The 5460-nt window shown below is 45.2% G+C and overlaps 1 pseudogene; it reads right to left on the reverse strand.

Annotated features, from left to right (window-relative positions):
* Positions 1–4232: 4232 nt before the first annotated feature.
* Positions 4233–4405, reverse strand: LOC139017091 (U1 spliceosomal RNA; annotated as a pseudogene).
* Between the last annotated feature and the right edge of the window lie 1055 nt (positions 4406–5460).

The raw sequence follows: 5460 nt of genomic DNA on the forward strand, positions 1-5460 counted from the left end.
AAGACTCTTCCCTTGGACCATTATACTGCCCTTCTTCATGTCCCTGCTAAGAAAGGAACTAGACCTTTCCTTTGATTGGTATTTTTCTTTTTCGCTGTGAATTAATGTAGCAATACTGATTTCTATGAACCAAATGTAAAAAGCATTCTCTTTTTTTTACAAACCCACATTGTGTCTTATGTGTATTGTAAATATTCAATAAATAGTTACCTGGACGACAAAATTCAATGTCAGTAGATAATGAATCTCACCATTTAATTCCCATTCAAAACATAACCCTACCACCGAATGATAAAGATTCACTAATTCACAATAATATAAGGTAATTTTTCTATGGATTGTGGAAACAAATAATGCTTATTTTAAAGTATCTGGTCTCCTGACTCTAAATGCCAGAAGTGAAATAAATACTTTCAGATAATGCATGAAGGCTACTGGACTCCCAAAGCCTGGGTGACAAATAGTTTCTTTCTAGAAATCCAATAATGTGTATAGAGAATGGAAGGCAAGTCCCAGCTACCTGAATGTCTGGTGTGCCCACGGCATTCCCCTGCCATGACTCGTTTTACAACAGAAAGCTGATGTAAATGAGAATCACAGAGCACTTTGCTTGTAGCTCTCCTAAGGAACTTGCCACATTTGATTTTTCATCCATCACACCCTAAACATGCCTCTGAGTTTCGCACAGGCTGTGCCCTTTGCCTAGAAAGCCTGTCTACCCCAATCTGCTTTGCAAACCTTCAGTTGTCATTGTTGCCTCCTCAATGAAATGTTCCCTGGCTCATGCAAGCAAAATTAGAGGCATTCTCCTCTGTTCCTCAGCTCCCAGCCTCCAGACTCTACCTACTTCCCCATTTACATACCTCTGCTAGAGTCAATTTCCTGAGACTGAAGTCTAATAATGTCATTCTGCTCTTTTAAAAAAATATATTTTGCTGATTTCAGAGAAGAAGGGAGAGGGAGAGAGAGATAGAAACATCAATGATGAGAGAAAATCATTGATCAGCTGCCTCCTGCAACCCAGGCATGTACCCTGACCAGGAATCGAACCGTGACCTCCTGGTTCATAGGTCGACGTTCAACCAATGAGTCAAGCTGGCCGGACTGTAATTCTACTCTTTAAGAAGTTTCCATAGGTACCCCTGGCTTCCAAAATAAGGGGTAAATTCTGTATTATTTTGCTAGGGCTGCCATAACTTAAATCTAAGATCAAAGTGCTGGCAGAGTTGGCTTCTTCTGAGGCCTCTCTTTTTGGTGTGTAGACAGCCATCTTCCCGCTGTGTCCTCACATAATCCTCCCTCTGTGCACGTCTGTGTCCTAATATCTTCTTATAAGGACACCAGCCCTGTTAGACTAGGGCCCACCATCAATGACCTCTTTTTAACTTAATTACCTCTTTAAAGGCCCTATCTATACTAATAAAAGGGGAATATGCTCATGAGACCGGGTCAACCGGCCATCTTCCGGACGGCCGACTTCCTTCCGGACAAAGCCATGGTGGTGGGGGCCAAGGCAGAGGCAGTTAGGGATGATTAGGCCGGCAGGGGAGGGCAGTTGGGGCAAAATCAGGCTGGCAGGGGAGGGCAGTTGGGGCAAAATCAGGCCGGCAGGGAAGGGCAGTTAGGGGCGATCAGGCAGGCAGGCAGGGGAGGAGAGTTGGGGGCAAGATCAGGCTGGCAGGGGAGGGCAGTTAGGGGCGATCAGGCAGGCAGGCAGAGAGGTTAGGGGCAATAAGGCAGTCAGGCAGAGAGGTTAGGGGCAATAAGGCAGGCAGGAAGAGGGGTTAGGGGCAATAAGGCAGGCAGGCAGAGGGGTTAGGGGCAATCAGGCAGGCAGGCAGAGGCAGTTAGGGGTGATCAGGCAGGCAGGCAGGCAGGTGAGCGGTTAGGAGCCAGTGGTCCCAGATTTCGAGAGGGATGTCCTACTGCCGGTGTGGGATCGGGCCTAAACTGGCAGTCGGACATTCCCCAAGGGGTCCCCAATTGGAGAGGGTGCAGGCTGGGCTGAGGGATCCCCTCCCCCACCCCCCGTGCACGAATTTCATGCACCAGGCCACTAATCTCCAAATATAATCTCATTCTGAGCTATTAGGAGGTACATCTTCAATATATGAATTTGGGGGGGAAAACAATTCAGCCCATAACAATTCCTCATTCGGATTCATTACAAATCAACATTTTCAGCCCTATCAACCTTGTCTCTCACCCCGACTCATAGACTAAGTAAGCTCCAGCAAAACTATTCTCAGATAATTTTGAAAGAGTCTCACATTTTCTGTCTCAGGACCATTGCTCATCCCTATGGCCATTTCTTATCTAAGAACTGTTCTCATCCTTCCAAGTCCTTCACAAATGCTCTAGGCTTTTCTGCTTTCTTAAAAAGACGTGCTCTCCCACTCCTTGAGCGGGCATCAGATGCTTTAGCCACCCCGTCCCTACATTCTTTAGCTCCCTGTTGTCTAAGGACAGTGGCTTCTCTGCCATTCCACTAGGCCCGGCAGAACTTCCAGACAGAGAACTCCTGGCCACAGATGTGATTATGTGACCAAAGCTCAGCCAATCAGATCTGTCTCCAGGGGACTTACTCCTGGGTGGAAACACATCAGACAGAGATGGTTGGAGCTGCATCCTTTGACCCCAGCAAGCTTAATGGTACTTGAATTCCTCCTCTTGCAACTGCCACCACTGCTCTGGTCCCTGTCATTCTCAAAACATAGGTTAAGCTCCTTTTTTTTCCTATTCAGTGAGTTCACCAGAATCCTTCTAGTAAATCCATTGTTTTTCTTTCTGAAGTTAGTATTCCTTTCATGTGCAAGTGAGTATCTCTGCACTATGCTTGTTCTTGTAACACACTCATTTCTGCCTTGTATGAAAGTGTCCTTGGTTTCCCCACATTTCCTTGTCCCCTTGCTCGTCTCTGCATTCAAGCAGCTAATCAATTCTGTTTTCATGGCCTTAGTGGGATGTGATGGAGCAGAAAGAGAGAGGAAAAGAAGTTTCCTAATGTAACAAAAATGGGTCCCAGCATAAATAAAAGATTTGGAAGTAAACATTATTTATGGTAGTAGAACTCCCCACCCACCCCCACCTGCCCAGTCTTCCTAGACCAGAGAATTCTTAGGGCCAGCAGAAAGAAGGAAAGATGGAGGTCAAGTGTGGGGAGTCACATGTCCATTGGTCCTCAAGGAATGAGGCATTTTATTCTGTGCCCTATCTAGAACCCTGTAGAATTAGTAAGACCCCATAAAGAAGATTATGTTACAGAGTGTTGCTACAACAACAACAACAAAAAAAAACCAGACTGGATGGCTTCTAAATAACAGAAGTTTATCGCTCACAGTTCTGGAGGCTGAAAGTCCAAGATCAAAGCATCAGCACAGTTGATGTGTGGTGAAGGCCCAACTTCCTGGTTCACAGATAGGGTCTTTACACTATGTCATTACATCGCCGAAGGGGTAAGGGAGCTCTATGGGGTCTTCTTTACAAGGGCACTAATCTTATTCATTAGGCCTCCATCCTCATGACCTGATCACCTCCCAGAGGTCCTACCTCCTAATGTCATCATCACCTTTGAGGGTAGGTGATGAATTTGGGGGGAACTAAGTATTCAGACCATAGCAGTATTTTTAAGCATGCTTGGGAAGAGCCACACTGATAACCATGCAATCCAGAAAGGTCTAGAAGTAGCAAGACAATTATAAAGTCCTAAGGGACCATGCAGAGCAAATGAGCATATCCCTTGGCTGCCTGCATGAACTGGTAATGCAGAACCACAGGGGCCGTGGATGTGTGGGCAAATAGAGCTGACAGATGATACCGAGGACCTTAAAGGCACTCCCTCCGGATGCCTTAGAATTATGTAAGCTCTGAGAATTAGTCATGACCCAAAAAAATGGTGGGGACCCCCACTGAGCTTATTCCAACCTGGTAAAAATAAACTAAAAACAGAAATTGAGTTGTTAAAGAGAAATATAGAAAAAACAATTGTTCTTTCTTTCCTGAGTTGAATACTAAGATTTATACCCCCGACTCACTTATTTCTGTACTGGTTTTATCCTTCCTGCTAGACTACCACAGGGCAAGCATGTAGCTTTCTTACCTTTGTATCCCCAGCAACTGTCTCAGTGATTTATGCAAAGTCAACACTCAGAAAGTATGTTTTTAAGTTGAACTGAATTGAATCAAGTACGGATTGAGACATGTACAGCCAGCAGGGTTGGATGACCAATGACAATGAAACAATTATTCTTTTCTTTTTTTTCCCCCCCACTACCACAAATTATGCAGTCGAGTTTCCCACATTTGGGGAAATCACAGGGGTCAGCACATTCGGAGTGCAATGGATAAGCCTCGCCCTGGGAAAACCACCTTCGTGATCATGGTATCCCCCCTGCCAGGTAAGTATGAGACAATTACTCTTGATTTATGGGAAGGGCCCTGAACATTTTTCATGTTTTCATGAGAAAATGAAAGCGTTGCATCAGCGGTCTGGCAACATGAATGGAATTTGCTTCTCTGGCATAGTGAAGGTTGTTTGCCCCCAGTGACCAGAAGGAATTGGCAGTGTCTCTCATGGTCAGAGAGCGCTTGCGGTTTTGCAAAACTGAACCACAGAATTGTAGAACTGGAAGAGATGTTAACCAAATGAGCCAACACCCTCACTTATAAGTGGGGAAAAACTAAAGCCTGGATATATGTGGCAATTTACCCAAAGTAACAGTCAATGAGAGAGTCAGAGCAAGAATCTGCCCCCCTCTCTCCCTGTTATCCCCATCCAACTGACATTCCATGACCTGCCCCTTCAACCAATCTCTTGGAGGTCCTCAACTCTCTTGTTCCATGGTCTCCATTGTCCACTCTCCCAACAACCTGGAAAAACCTCAACTTGGCTCAAGCCAAGATTTCTGAGTTATTTGCACACCTGGGCTGCTGAGCTCTGCTTGAGAATCTCAGATGACTTCACAGATTGGTGCCACCACAAATTCATGGTGGCCAGACAACTGGGCCCTCAATGCTGTCAGCCACTTATGAATTCTTCTCTGCCCCACTTTCTCAGTCTCCACTCTAGTTATTTGACAATCTTTCTACTTCCCTCCAACTTCTGACCTCACTACATCTCCCCTGTACACTCAATCTTACTGAAATGAATTTCTCAAAGTCCTTAATCCCCCACCACTAAACCTATGTGTACACTTACATCTCAAGTCAATCCCTATACCTGTGTGCTGAATTTTGCATCCTCTTAACTCATTCTTTGCTTTGTCCCTTCTCAGTTCCCGCTTTCACTTCTTCTGAACTAATTTCTTGTCATCAGCCTGTGAGTAGATGCACACAGGTTGTTCCTGTATTTAAAATCAAACACTTCCTCAGCCCCTTACTCTTCCCATGTCCTCTTCCCACAAGCCCCTTCTCCCTTTTCCAGTTCTCTATACTCACTATCTTCAATTCCCACTACAGTCC

Source organism: Myotis yumanensis, unplaced genomic scaffold (assembly GCF_028538775.1).
Source record: "Myotis yumanensis isolate MYYU_CA2020_CCGP unplaced genomic scaffold, mMyoYum1.0.hap1 SCAF_9, whole genome shotgun sequence".
NCBI lineage: Eukaryota > Metazoa > Chordata > Mammalia > Chiroptera > Vespertilionidae > Myotis > Myotis yumanensis.